This window comes from Scyliorhinus canicula, chromosome 2 (assembly GCF_902713615.1).
Source record: "Scyliorhinus canicula chromosome 2, sScyCan1.1, whole genome shotgun sequence".
NCBI classification, from domain to species: Eukaryota; Metazoa; Chordata; class Chondrichthyes; order Carcharhiniformes; family Scyliorhinidae; genus Scyliorhinus; species Scyliorhinus canicula.
The window spans coordinates 144,767,462-144,783,133 of record NC_052147.1 but is presented as its reverse complement, the minus strand read 5'-3'; positions in this window follow the sequence as shown (position 1 = coordinate 144,783,133).

Here is a 15,672-nt window from a genome sequence, read left to right as displayed (position 1 = left end):
CTGCCAGAAACCCTAAAATGCAGCACTCACACCGTCCTGACTTGGAACTTTATCACCAGTCTTTCATCATCACTGGGTCCACATCCTTGTTCTCCCTCTCTAACAGTACAGAATGTGTACCAGATGGACACTAGCTGGTCAAGAAAATAGCCCGCCACCACCTTCTCAAAGGCAATTAGGGATGGGCATCTCACATCTCCAGAACAAATAATAAAGAAAGTGTTTTACTTTTGTGTGTTGCTGAGATAGGGTCAAGTCTAATATAAATGTCAGCGATGAAGGTCTCTCTTAAGTCTACTGTGTGTAATCTACAGGCTGCCTGGGTTTATTCTTAAGAATGGCAACACCTGATTGATGTTAACAGAGGGTAAGGACATGGAAAATTTATTGTAACAACTCTGTTTATAACCTGGAACATTCCTGACTGGCTGTACGAGAATTGAATTAGAAGGTAATTTAAATTTTAATTTCCAATTAAATATTCAGGACAAAACAAAACTCCTACTTGCCATCTAATTCAAAAGATTATACAGCGCTGAGTGATAACCCAACATTCAGCCTACAAGCAACACTCCAGGCCATTCTCTCCAGTGTCCTGGAAAAATATTTATTCCATGGGGAAAAAATGTCTATCTAGTTCATTATCGTGTTGCTGTTTGTCGAATCTTGCTGTGTGCAAATTGGTCACTGCGTTTCTGATATTACAATGGTGACCACATGAGCTGTAAGCTTCTTTGGGACATCATGAATGGTGATCTTTAGTTTAATTTTTTTAATAATCTTTTTTTTAAATAATTTTTATTCTCACAAGTAGGCTCACATTAACATAGCAACGAAGTGACTGTGGAAAGCCACAAGCATCCACATTCCGGCACCTGTTCGGGTACACAGAGGGAGAATCAGAATGTCCAATTCACCTTACAGCATGTCTTTGGGGACTTGTGGGAGGAAATTGGAGCACCCGCAGGAAACCCACGCAGACACGGGGAGAACATGCAGACTCCACACAGACAGTGAGCCAAGTCGGGATCGAACCTGGGACCATGGCGCTGTGAAGCAATAGTGCTAACCACTGTGCTACTGTGCCGCCCACTATAAATGCAACTCCTTCCTTTTCCTTTGAAGCACGTTACGGTCTTACCAGAATGAATCACTGGGGAACGCAATGCAAGGGGTCGAGCAAGTTTATCATAGGCAAACAAAACAGCAGGCAAACTGTTCCAAAAGTAGCCAATGAGATTTGTGACAGGTTAATTTGTTTTTTTCTTGAAGAATGGAATGTTGTCCTGGATACGGGGAGAATTGACTTCCTTTGACAAACCCCAAACATTCCACAGACAAGAGCCAATTATCTGAAGGACACCATCTTCTACATAGGCAGCAGTCCATGATTTTTGGACTGGAGTTCCAACCAAGTTCATGTGTTCAGATACCAGAATAAGAATTGAACCCATACTTCCTGTCTCAATGGTGAACATTCTACCCACAGTGCCAAACTAACAATCATTCAGTTGTTGGAGACAACAGTGTTGATTATGGAGCCTAACACAACACATTACTGTATCTGCATTCATAAAGTCATTCACATATTAAACAAAATTATATACAATATACAACGTAGACACAAAGCATTCATACAACTCGTCTCTATTGGTGTTTATGATTCACATGAGCCTCTGTTCACTTTGCTCCATCTCACCCGATCACCATATCCTATTGCTTTCTCCCTTGTCTGGTTTCCCCTTAAGTATATTGGTGCTAATTGTCTCAATGACTCTGTGAGGCCTACATTCTGGATCACAGGCGAGATTTTCCAAATTTGTTATCCCACATGAGCAGGGATAAACTGGCTCCCTTTCTTTATATATGTCCTTCGGTTGCTCGCAAGATTAATTTTAAAGGGATACTTTCCCTTGCGGATACCTTTCCCCAGTCCAATATTTATGTTTGAAACGGGGCCAATTTAATCAGGCTCTCTTGAGTTAAAGTTTGGCTGAGAAGCTGCCCTGTTTCCATTTCAGCTCTGGCTTGCTGACTTGGCTTGCTTCAGAAACGAGAGAGAGAGAGTTACCCCGCAAAACCTTTGCTGGAGTCTGCTGATATCTTTCCTCCTGTGTCACACATTGACACACCCAGCACTAGTCGACATTGACCAAGTTTTGCAGCTGGCTTTTATCCCAATCTTTGTATATCCCTGGAAGACCAAAGTCCACAAACTGGTATGGGACATTGCTCACAGGAGATCAGCTCCCATTATCTGCACAGGAAATGGCAGTTAGTTTCTATGTGGTTTCCGTGCTTCCGATGTATCCTTGTCTGGAAACAGCGGCTGGAATTCTCCAGCTGTTTGCTGGCGATGAGATTCTCTGGTCCCACCGGAAGCACAATCTTCCCATGGGTTTCCCAGCGGCGTGGGGTGGCTTCATGGAAATTCCCATTGATAGCGATGGGAACAGAGAATCTCGCCTTCAGCGAATGGCGTGCTGCATCACCCTGCCGAGAAACGCGGCTGAGAGGTCAATGAATCCTGTCCAGGGTGTGATTGCATCTTCTTTCTCTTAGTACCACATATCAGCAATTCAGCCAGTGACTGAATTTACATTCTCAGCAATCTTTGGCTTGTTTGTCCATTTTTACCAACCACAGGTCTTACTTAAAGTTCAACATTTCCGTACATAATTTGGGGTTTTTTCTCCATCATCATGACAATTTAAACAAGTCTCTTAATAACAAAGGTTCTCCTGAATTCTCTATCAGGGTTTATTAATAACCATCTTATATCGATGCATCCTGGTTTAGCCTCTCCTATGAGTGGAAACATTTTATTGCAGTAGCTTATGAGGCTATGAGGTAACATTTAATCAGTAAGATCCTTGGCCAAATCTCCGCAGTTTCCACAGATACTGATTGACCAACTACACTTTCCAGCATTCTCTTGGGCACGGGAGCACGGGAGATTTCTTCCCAAAGTGAAGTGAAGTGCCCAACTACAATCAGACTGTTGACTGCACCTCCCACTCAGCGTGCTCTTATGCTGGGATCCTAACAGTCAAATGCCGGCAGCTTTCAGTTTTAGTTCAGTGATCGTGACTAATTTTCTGTAATTGGAAATTGGGGTTCAGCCTCAGCAGTCAGGTGCCGCAGGTGCATTCCGCTGTAAAAGGTATTGAGAATTCCCTTTTAATGAGGTGACTGGTTCGCCAGATCCTTTAATAAATGCTGCCAGGCAAATTGTTCTCTGAAAGTCAGACAGGAGCTGGGATTGGAAAAAAAAAGGTGGGGGGGGGAGGGGGGGGGGGGTGTGGAGGGAGGCAAAATACCACTTGCTTGGGGAGTGGGGGGAAACAGGCAGGAGAATACCTAGAATAGTCCAAAGGTGTGCAGGTTAGGTGGGGTTACAGGAATAGGATGGGGGAGTGGGTCGAGGTGGGGTACTCTTTCAGAGGGTGGGTGCAGAGCTGATAGGCCCAATGGCCTCATCCTGCCTGTAGCAATTCTATGGTTTTATTACTGTGATCAGATTTGGTCCCCTTATCAAAGGAGAGATATATTGGCATTGGAGGCAGTCCAGAGAAGGTTCACGAGGTTGATTCCGGCTATGGAGGGATTTGTTTCTGAGGAGAGTTTGAATAGATTGGGCCGGCACTCGTTGGAGTTTAGAAGAATAAGAGGTGACCTTATTGAGGTATGTAGGATTCTCAGGGGCTCAACAGGGTAGATGCTGAGAAGATGTTTCCCCTTGTGGACGTGTCTGGGACCAGAGGGCATAATCTCAGATTAAATGATTGCCCATTTAAAACAGAGCTGAGGAGGAATTTCTTCTCTCAGAGGATAGTAAAACTGTGGAATTCTTTACCACAGAGAGCTGTAGAGGCTGTGTTGTTAAGTATGTTCAAGGGAATCAGTAAGGCAATCAAGACTGATGGAGATAAGCGGAAAAGTAGATTTGAGGATTATCACATCAACCATAATCTCATTGAATGGTGGGGCAGACTCAATGGGCCGAGTGGCCTACACCTGCTCCTATGTTTTATGGTCTTATTGGGGGATGAGGTAATGGGAGGATCAGATCATGAGTGGATAAGATAGAAGGAAGCAGTATAGTGGACTGTTTGGGTAATGGGGGCAACTGGATCGCAGGGACTCAAATTGTGTGGAAATTGTGGAAAGGACTGGATCACGCAGGAAGGGATTGCAGGGGAACATATATTTCATGGGATCACAGAGGATGGAATGATAGAGAGATGGGATCATAGAGGATGCGATTGTGGAGAGGTGGGATCACAGAGGATGGGATTGTGGGCAATGGAATCACAGTGAGAGGGGTTCACTCACTGGGAGGTTGTTTGACAGCTGAGGTGTGCCAGGTGAATTTGGGGAATAAGGCGAAAGCACTTCTGCTCGTTCCAGTCCGCAAATAGTGCTAGAAAAATCACATAGCTGCTGGAACCATTTTCTCCCGCCTCTGCTGTTACCAAAGTTCCCAATTCCTGGGATACTGGGCCTGCAGTTGTTAAATCCTCACGGCTACTAAAATTTGATGCAAGGCCACCTCTTGAAAGTGGGTTACCTGTTTGAACTTCAATCTACCTTGGTTAAACTGGGAAAGGCGGCATAACATTTACTCTAAGTGCTGGGTGATGTTAGGAAGCACTTCTTCACACAAAATGTCATGGAAAGCTGGAACCTGCAAACAGAGGAAGCAGAATTATGAGTATGAGAAATGGATGTAATGGACTGCACGGTGGCAGTGGTTAGCACTGCTGCCTCACAGCGCCAGGGACCCGGGTTAAATTCTGGCCTTGGGTGACTGTGTGTAGTTTGTACATTCTCCCCTTGTCTGCGTGGGTTTCCTCCAGGTGTTCCGGTTTCCTCCCACAGTCCAAAGATGTGCAGGTCAGGTAGATCGGCCATGTTAAATTGCCCGTCAGTGTCCAGGGATATGCAGGCTAGGTGGAATTGTGGGGACGGGGGGTGGGGGGGGGGGGGGCAGGGATCTAGATAGGGAGCTCTTTCAGAGGGTCAGTGCAGACTCAATAGACCAAATGGCCTTCTGCACAATAGGGATTTCATGGGATTCTGTGGATTGTACAAAGAGAAGAAAATTCTATCGCTTGTGAAGGGTGACTTAGGGATGCGGTGTGAGAAGGAAAGGAGATGAATGTGAGCATTAGTGTTGACTCTTCATATGAGGACGGGAGGAGGTGCTTTGAGAGGCAGGAATGAGTGGAGCTGCAAGGTGTATTACTCTGAAGAGTGCTGTGTGGGAGAAGATTGGGAAGGTTGGGGAAGATTGGAGATGAGTGGAACGCCACTGACTTTCCGTTCTCTGGTGAGGTAATTGAACCTCTTGTGGCACAGAATTCAGGTTGGAGGGATCACTTTCCTGCTACTTGAGAAAATCCGGCTTCCTTCTCTTGTCCACAGGGAACAAGAGTTCTCTTTGAGACTTGCCTGACCTCTCAAAGTCTCTCAATCCTCTACAAAGTTCAAGTCACTTGTGTGATGAATACTCGCTTGGATGGGTGAAAACACAATACTGAAGGAGCTCTCCAGAACAGTTTTATAAACATCCCAGACACTGATATATGTACTGCCCACAGGTTATACTGCAGTAACTTCCTGAACTGATGTGGCCTATGTGGATTTTAGCAAGGCCTTTGACAAGGTCCTACATAGTAAACTGGTTAAAAGATAAATGCCATGGGATCCAGGGGAGTGTAACAAGCTGGATGCAAATTTGGTTCAGTGGCAGGAAACAAAGGGGAATTGTTGGCAGGTGGGGTTCCACAATACATGGTCGCCTGTTTTTTGTCGCATATATTACCGATTTGGACGTAAATGTAGGGGGCATGATCAAGAAGTTTGCAGATGACACAAAAAGTGGCCTTGAGGTTGATAGCAAGGAGGATGGCTGTATACTGCAGGAAATACCTTAATTGCGGTGTTACCGTAAGCCTACTTGTGACAATAAAGATTATTATAATAAAAGATATAGATGTGAACGGTGCCAAGGAGGCCCAGCCAACCACGCCCACATGTTCTGGTCTTGCCCCAGACTTGTGGAGTACTGGACAGCCTTCTTCGAGGCCATGTCCAAAGTGGTGGGGGTGAGGGTGGTGCCATGCCCAAAAGTGGCGGTCTTCAGGGTTTTGGACCAGCCAGATCTATTCCTGGGGAGGAGGGCGGACGCCCTTGCCTTTGCCTCCCTGATCGCCCGCTGTAGAATCCTGTTCGGTTGGTGGTCAGCAGCACCGCCCAGAGCTGCAGACTGGCTGTCCGACTGGAATCTCTCCAAATGGAGAAAAAGCAAATTTGCCATCCGAGGGTCGGACGACGGCTTCCACAGAACGTGGCAGCCATTCACCCAATTGTTCTGGGACCTGTTTGTGGCCAACGAACAAGCGGAAGAATAGCCAGGTAGCCAAGAATCAGGGGAAAGTAGCCAAAGCATGAGAGGGAGAGAAAGACTGGGAGGGGGGGGTGTCAGCTAAACCTAAGAGGAAAGAAAGGCGAACCACAGGAAGGGAGGGGGGGGAGGGAGGGAAGAGACAGGGAACAAGAGAGGAGAACCAGGGAGGTGGGAGGGAGGCAGGGAAATGAGAGCCGGAAGGAGGGCACGGGATACAATAACGAACATGGCATCTCCAGGAGTAGGGAACGAGGAGAATAAAGACGAAAGACGGGAGGAACGGCAGAAGCGGAGGTGAGCGCGAGATGGCAGCGAGATCCGTCTGGGAGAAGCAAGCGACAACACCAACAACAAACCCATTTGAGTATTGCCCACTGTAATTGTTTGTTCAGCACCCAAATGTATATTTACCTCCCTAGTCTCCACCCCCCCCCCCCCCCCCCCCCCCCCCCCGCAAACAGAGTTGCTGCTGTTGAGCTGATGCACAATACCCTACCAGTTATTCTATTTTATTTTTAATTGTAATTTTTTTATTATTCACTATTTTCTTTGCTTTGGTATGTTGGGTGTGCCCTTCTCTTCTATATAAGTGTATATATATATATATGTTTCTTAACCTGTGTACATAACGGTAAATATACTTCATTCAAAAACCCAATAAAAACATTTATTTAAAAAAAATTATTATAAAAGATATGAACGGACTGATCAGGTGGGCTAAAATGGCAAATGGAAGTGTGAGATGGTGCATTTGGGGAAGTCAAACAGGGCAAAGGATAGGAATATTGTAACATAGGAATTAGGAGCAGAATTCAGCCCTTCGGGCCTGCTCCGCCATTCAATCAGATCAGGCTGATCTCTTCCTGGTCTCAAATCCACCTCCCCACCTGTTGCCCATATCCCTTTCACCCTGTTTATAAAATCAAAAATATATCCATCTCTTTCTTGAAACCACTTAATTACTCAAATTCCACCGCACTCTGGGGCAGCGAGTTCTACAAATTCACCACCCTCTGCCAGAAGTAGTTCCTCCTTACTTCAGTTCTAAATGAACTGCCCCTCAACCTATATCCGTGTCCTCTCATTCCAGATTTCCCCAGAAGAGGGAACATTTGGACTGTGTTTACTTTATCAATTTAGTATTGCACGCACCTCGATCAGATCCCCTCTTACCCAATAAATAGGAGGATACTGAGAGAGGAAGTGAGGTACCTTGGAGTGAAAGTCCATAGATCCCTGAAGGTAGCAGGGCAGGTCAATGAGGTGGTTAAGAAGGCAAATGGAAGCCTTTAATTTATTAGCTGAGGCATAGAATATAAGAGCAGGGAGGTTATGCTGGAACTATGTAAATCACTAGTTAGGCCACAACTTGAGTAAAAGGTCAAATAAAGGTAAGATAAAGTTGCCATGGTCCCAGGTGACCAGAGTTTGCATTCCCCTTTGAGGGGGAGAGCTGACTGGTGGTGATTTAACCTGAGGATCACCGCACCTCAGGCGAGGGGCAAGGTTGAGAAGCCGCCATCAATAACAGTGAGTACTGTGTGCAGTTCTGGTCACCTCACTGCAAAAAGGATGTAATTGCATTAGAGAGGGGATAGACGAGGATGTTGCCATGACTGGAACATTGTAGCAATGAGGAAAGACTGGATAGGCTGGGGTTGTTCTCCTTGGAATAGAGGAAGCTAGGAGAAGATTTCACTGAGATGCACAACATTGAGAGAAGCCTGGATTGATTGGAACATAGGAGAACATAAGAACAGGAGTGGGCCATTCAGCCTCTCAAGCCTGTCCCATCATTTAATGAGATCATGGCTGATCGGTTGCCTAACTCCATATTGGGGCAGCAGGGTAGCATGGTGGTTAGCATAAATGCTTCACAGCTCCAGGGTCCCAGGTTCGATTCCCGGCTGGGTCACTGTCTGTGTGGAGTCTGCACGTCCTCCCCCTGTGTGCGTGGGTTTCCTCCGGGTGCTCCGGTTTCCTCCCACAGTCCAAAGATGTGCGGGTTAGGTGGATTGGCCATGCTAAAATTGTCCGTAGTGTCCTAATAAAAGTAAGGTTAAGGGGGGGGTTGTTGGGTTACGGGTATAGGGTGGATACGTGGGTTTGAGTAGGGTGATCATGGCTCGGCACAACATTGAGGGCCGAAGGGCCTGTTCTGTGCTGTACTGTTCTATGTTCTATGTTCTATGTTCTATACCTGCCTTTGGCCCATATGCCTTAATATCTTTGCTTAACAAATTCCTATCTAACTCAGATTTAAAATGAACAACTGATCTCGCATCAACTGCTGTTTATGGGTGGGACCTCTACCTCTGGATAGGAAAGGCCTACTTACTTTAACAGAGAATCATTCGAGGGACATAGATTTAATATGATTGGTAGTAAGATTAGAGGAGAGATGTGCGCACAGGCATATCTATGTATAACTGTGCATAGTTGCACCAATGCATATATTTGTATATAACAGCACCAGTGTACATAGCCACTGACCAATTCATGTTGGTACAATTATGACCTCCCACCAGCAGGTGGATCCAGACACCCATACAGACATATATATATATACATACCGGGGGATGGACGAGACTCAGGCACTTGGTAGTAGCATGGACAAGGAGACAGCCATCTCCCTCCTTAGTTTCACAGTAACGTAGACAGAATTGTTTATAGATAGAAATGCATGGTTCCCAGCCAGCATGTTAAGAATAAATACGTATAGCAATCATATCTTTGTGTTCCTTCATGATCAGGAAAGCCATCGAACACAGCAATGAAGGAAACCTTTTCATAGAGAGGGTAGTGTGTGTGGAACTCACTGCGTGGAAAGGGCTGTAGAGGCAGAAACACTCAACTCATTTAAAAGGTGTCTGGATATACACTGCTAGTGCCGGACCTGCAGGGTTATGGACCAAACGCTGGAAAGTGGGATTCGGCAGGTGCAAACACGATGGACCAAGTGGCCTCTTTCTGCACCATAAACGTTCTAGGATTTTTGCAATTCCAGGCCTCCACAGCTCATAGAAGGATCTCCAGGGAAGAGTCAAGGGAACATTCCCACATTGTCCTTCCTGAAGAAGCTTTAATCAATCCAGAGATTGACCACCAGCTGGGGGTCCTTCAAATAGGAATCCTTTTCATTGACAGGCACGTGTCATCATCACAGTCTGTGATAGGCCAGGAAGCAGGCATAGCAAATCTCTCTTCTCTCATAAAACTGCTTCTGCTGCAGTTTCGTTTTTTACTTATTCCTTCATGGCATGTCGTATGAGGAACTGTTGATGGTGTATGGGGTACGGCTGGGGTCTCTGGGCCTGTACTCATTGAAGTTTAGAAGGATGAGGGGGGATCTTACTGAAACTTACAGGATACTGCGAGGCCTGGATAGAGTGGACGTGGAGAGATTGGGTTATGGGGATAGGGTGGTAGTGAGGGCTTAAGTGGGTCAGTGCAGGCTCGATGGGCCTCCTTCTGCACTGTATGTTCTATGTTCTAATGTTTCCATTTGTAGGAAAAACTAGAATTAGAGGATACAATCTCAAACTAAAGGGACGATCCTTTAAAACAGAGATGAGGAGGAATTTCTTCAGCCAGAGGGTGGTGAGTCTGTGGAACTCTTTGCCGCAGAAGGCTGTGGAGGCCAAATCACTGCGTGTCTTTAAGACAGAGATAGATAGGTTCTTGATCATTAGGGGGATCAGGGGTTATGGGGAGAAGGCAGGAGAATGGGGATGAGAAAGTATCAGCCAGGATTGAATGGCGGAGCAGACTCGATGGGCTGAGTGGCCAAAGATTGCTCCTAGGTCTTATGGTCTGATAGCCTTATGTGCGAGGCCCAGCATTTATTGCCCATCCTTAGTTGCCCTTGAGGAGGTTGTGGACCACTGCAGTCCATGTAGTGTAGGCATACCCATGGTGCTGCTTGAGAAGGAGTTCCACGATTTTGACCCAACGACAACAATATATTTCCAAAGCCAGGAATCTTGTGTGACTTGGCGGGGAAGTCAAAGATGGCGGCGTTCCCTTGTGCCTGCTGCCTTTGTCCTTCAAGGTGGCAGTGGGTCAAATGGATCAGTTTGCTAAAACGTCTGCCCTGGTGATGCTGCCAAAAACCAACACACTCAGTTACCAGGCGCACCAGATGCTGCACATCTGCTCAATCTACTCTTTGCACTCGCCTGAGGTTGAATGGCTTAAAGACTGGGCTCATTAGCTCATGATTGAATGCACAACCTCCACCAGAACTTATATATAATGAGCTGACTGCATGTTCAGCTTGAACTCATACAGCACAAAATAATACTTAATTGTGCATTTCATGGGGAGTTCATATTTTCTGACTGTGCAGCAAAACAGGCTGCAAAGGAAAGAAATAAAGACTTACATCTTGATAGCACCTTCCACATTCTCAGCTGGTTCTCCCAAAGTGCTATCCAGCCAATGAAGTACTTTTGAAGTGTAGTCATTAATGCAGGAAATCTGGAACCTGCAAACAGAGGAGGCGGCTCGCCACCACTTTCTCAAGGGCAATTAGGGGTGGGCAATAAATGATAGACTTGTCAGCGACGCCCACATCCCATGAAAGAATAGAAAAAAAAACACGGCAACCCCCACAAACAACAGTCGGATAATGATTTTGTCTTAGTGAGATTGGCTGAGGGATAAACATTGTCAAAGCATCAGAGAGATATCCCTGTTCTTCTTTGAGATAGCGCCACAGCAATCTTTACGCCCAGAGGGAGGAAAGGGCCTACGTTTACCATTGCATTCAAAATAGGACACCTCTGGGACTGCAGTATTCCTTCAGTACTGAACTGGTCTCTCAGCCTTGATGTTGTGCCGCAGGAACTCCATTCCAAAAGTGCTTCACTGGCTGTAAAGCAGTTTGCAATCTCCTGAGGTCATGAAAGGCAAGATATAAATGCAAGTCTTTTTTTCCCTCTGTCTAAAATGGCCACAGGATGTGAAAAGAGGTTTTGTGAGGGCCACAAAGAATCCAGCACGAGTTTTGTAGTAATCCACGGGAGGCAGGAGTTTCGTCACCACACCAATATTTATTCACAATAACGCTATTACAGGAGCAGCTACAAACAGTGCTGCGAGCAGTCCAGTCAACTGAAGACTGGCTCACAAAGCCTACACAGGTGATTATATGGGGCCCCTCAATGAGCTATCATTGAGGGAGCTCATACTCCAATTGGCCAACCAATAAAGCCAATTGGAGTTCATTACACCCCTCCCCACCAAGGTCCGAGGAATTCCTGCCAGCTGGCATTCCTCTGAGCTTCTTCCTGCTCCTCGTGTCTGGGTCTGTCACCTCTGTGTCGTCTGCCGGGTCGTTCTCCAAAGTGGGCGGGGTGTACCTTATAGGTGCCTGACTTTTCCTTGATGACCTCCTTGGAAGTTGTTCTTCCTCCTCCTCGGGGAGAGGTGTCGCGGCGGCCTCGTCGAGTGTGTCCATCTCCGACTCTGATGACTGGATGACGGGTTCTGGAGAAATTGCTGGGGGCTGGGGATCCTTTCCATCTGGGCTATCCCAGCTTGAGGCGGTCCTGCTTCGCCTGCCTCCAGGTGTGGTTCCGCTGCCCTTACTTGGTCTAGGTGTTTCTTCAGCACCTTACCTCCTATTGAAACCTCATAGGATATTGGCCCTGTTTGGGACTCTTCCATGCCTTTGACCCACGTTGGTCCATTCCCAGAATTCTTGACCCAAACCGGTGCCCCCACCTGGAAATGTCTCTGCTGCCAACTATTATCATGCCCCATGCGTTGGGCCTCCTGATGTTTCTCCACTTTCCCCGTTAAATTTGGGAAAAGGAGACTCAGCCTCGTTCGCAGCCGCCTTCCCATTAAGAGTTCAGCTGGTGGTATGCCTGTTGTGGAATGCGGTGTGGTCCTGTAATCAAACAGCCAGCGGGAGAGCTTTGTATCTATTGACGCTGCCGGCTGCTTCTTGAGTCCCGCTTTAAGTGTCTGGACCGCTCTCTCTGCCAGGCCGTTGGTCGCTGGATGGTAAGGGGCCGTTTTGATGTGACGGACTCCGTTTTCCTTCAGGAATTTTCCAAATTCCCCACTTGTGAATGCCGTTCCATTGTCCGACACCAATACCTCCGGAAGTCCATGTGTTGCAAACGAGGCCCTGAGCTTTTCAATTGTCGATGCTGTGCTTGCCGTGTTTACCCAGTGGACGTCCAACCATTTAGAGTGGGCGTCCACTATCACCAAAAACATTGAGCCCATGAAAGGGCCAGCATGGTCAATATGCAGGCGGGTCCACGGTCTGCCTGGCCATTCCCACGGGTGCAATGGCGCCGCTGGTGGCACTCTTTGCACCTGTTGGCACTCCTGGCACTGACGTACCAAGGCTGCTATGTCTGTGTCCAAACCTGGCCACCAAACGTAGCTTCGAGCTAGCATCTTCATTTTAGACACCCCTGGGTGTCCGTGATGTAACTCAGTTAAGATTGCCTGACGGCCCTGAGCTGAGACGATTACCCGGGCTCCCCATAATAGGATACCGTCTTCTACGGTTATTTGGTCCCTTCTGCTCCAGTATGGGTGCATCTGGGGCTCCACTGGTCTTTCCAGTTCCCCTGTTAGCAGTAAATGCTTCATCTTGGCTAAAACTGGGTCTTTTTGCGTCCACAACCGAATATGTTGTGCGTCTACTGGTAGGGTGTCCAAAAAATTTAGAGTCATTACTGTCTCCTCTACTTTTGGTATTTGTGGCAGAGTGTCCGGGAGGGGAAGTCTTCTCAAAGCATCTGCATTTGCTACTTGCGTTCCCGGTCTGTGCTCCAGAACGTATCTATATGCCACCAGTAGCAACGCCCAGCGTTGGATTCTATCTGATGCAATTGGGGGTATTGACTTGTCTTCTTTTAATAACCCTAATAACGGCTTATGGTCCGTCACTATGGTGAATTTCCGCCCGTACAGATACTGGTGAAATTTTTTTTACTGCGAATATCACCGCCAGTCCTTCCTTCTCGATTTGGGCGTACTTCTTCTCAGCCATCGCCAAGGTCCTCGAAGCATAGGCTATTGGCCGTTCTTCCCCAATCCTTCCTTTATGGGCTAAGACGGCTCCTACCCTAGGGGGATGCATCACAAGTGACCACCAACTCCTTCCTTGGGTCATAATGCTCTAGGACATTTTCGGATGACAGCTGTTCCTTAATGTCCCTAAATGCTCGGTTTTGGCGGGTGGACCATTTCCATTCTTGCCCCTTTTTTAGTAGCTGGTGGAGGGGTCTAGGATGGACGCCCTATTTTCAATAAATTTTCCATAATAGGTTATCAACCCTAGAAATGATCGTAACTCCTGGACCGTGGTGGGAGCTGGGGCTTCTTTTATTGCCCTTACTCTGTCTTCTAATGGATGTAAGCCTGACTCGTCTACTTTATATCCCAGGTACGTCACTTGTGGGGCCAGAAAAAAACATTTTTCCCTTTTTAGCCGTACGCCTGCCTTTGCGAAACGCCTGAGCACTTCCTCCAGGTTCCTTAAGTGTTCCCTGTTTGTCCTACCCGTGATTAAGACATCGTCCAAATAAATCGCCACCTGCGGTAGTCCCTGCAGAATATTTTCCATCGTACGCTGGAATATAGCGCAGGCTGATGACACTCCAAAAGGTAGCCTAGTATAACGAAAAAGGCCCTTCAGGGTGTTGATCGTAGCGAACTTCTGGGAGCCCTTGTCCAGTTTTAACTACAGGTAGGCGTGGCTCATGTCTAGTTTCGTGAACAAAAGCCCACCTGCCAATTTGGCATATAGGTCGTCTATTTTCGGGATTGGGTATTTGTCCAGCAGTGCGTATTTGTTGACTGTCTGTTTGAAATCTCCACGGAGACGTATCGAGCCGTCTGGCTTCAAAATTGGTACCACCGGCGCTGCCCATTCCGAGAATTGTACTGGTCTGATAATGCCGTCGCGCTGTAACCTTTCTATTTCTATTTCGTCATCTACTTTCTTTCTTAATGCAAAAGGTACCGGCCTGGCCTTACAAAATTTCAGAAGGGCTTCTGGGTTTACGTGCAAAGTTGCTTTGGCGCCTATGATTTCCCCCAAACCTTCCTGGAAGACCTCTGGGTATTTTTGGAGTACTGCCCGCTTCCACTCTGGAAAATTTTCATCCAATCAATTTTAGGTCTTTCAGCCAGTTCCATCCAATTAAGCTCGGTCCGGAGCCCTCTACTATCGTCAACGGTAATCTGAGCAATTGTTTCTCATATTCCACAGGTACATGAGTCGTGCCTAGAACTTCCAGGGGTTCCCCCGTGTAGGTTTTAAGTTTTGTTGATGTTTTTGTTAGGGTTAGTGGCTGGAGTCCATCTTTGACTTTTCTAAATGCTGCCACTCCCATTACTGATACGGCCGCACCCGTGTCTATTTCCATTATTATCGGCCGCCCGTTCACCCGTGGGGTTCTGCTTTCTTCGTTGTAATATATAATTGTTCCCCTTCGGTGGAGGATGGGGCGTCTAGGTTGTGTACTTCCCTGCGTCCCCACCTGCTATTCCTCTTTTGCCACCTCCTTCTAGGGTTTCTGTCGTTGTTACCCCACTCTGTCTGGTGCCAGAAACGGTCCTTCTCTGTTGGGGGAGCCTCAGCCGGTACTTCCCTCTGTCTCCAGTTAGTCCTGGCAGACTTGGAGGTAGTTCTGGGGTTTTCCTTTTTCCCTCTATTCCTCAGGTTTTTCCTGAGAGCGGCTATCTGGTAGCAGGACCCATTGTGGTAGTCCCTCTCACAGGTATCCACCTCCATTGGCGTGCCCTGTAGTTCCTGCGCCCCACTTGCTGCCTTTTCTAGGGACAGTGCGAGCTGTAACGCCTGCCTGCAGTCTAGCTCCGTTTCTGCCAACAGGCGTTTCTGTATTGTGAGGTCGTTTATACCACACACTAACCGGTCCCGAAGCATTTCATTTAGCGTCGGGCCGAACTCACATTTTTCCGCCAGCCTTCTCAGGCGGGTCAAGAAATTTGTGACTGACTCCCTGTCTTCCCGCTTTGCTGTGTAGAATCTGTACCTACGCAAAATGAGGGGTGGTTTTGGGTCGTAGTGCTCTTTCACCAATTCCGTTACTTCTTGGAAAGTTTTTGTGTCCGGTGCATCGGGATAAGTCAGACTACGTATAATGGCGAAAGCGGAGGGTCCGCACGCCGACAGCAGGATAAGCCGTCTCCTTTCGTCCGTCAGTATATCATTTGCCTGGAAAAAGTAACACGTTCTCTCCACATACTGGGACCAGTCCTCAATA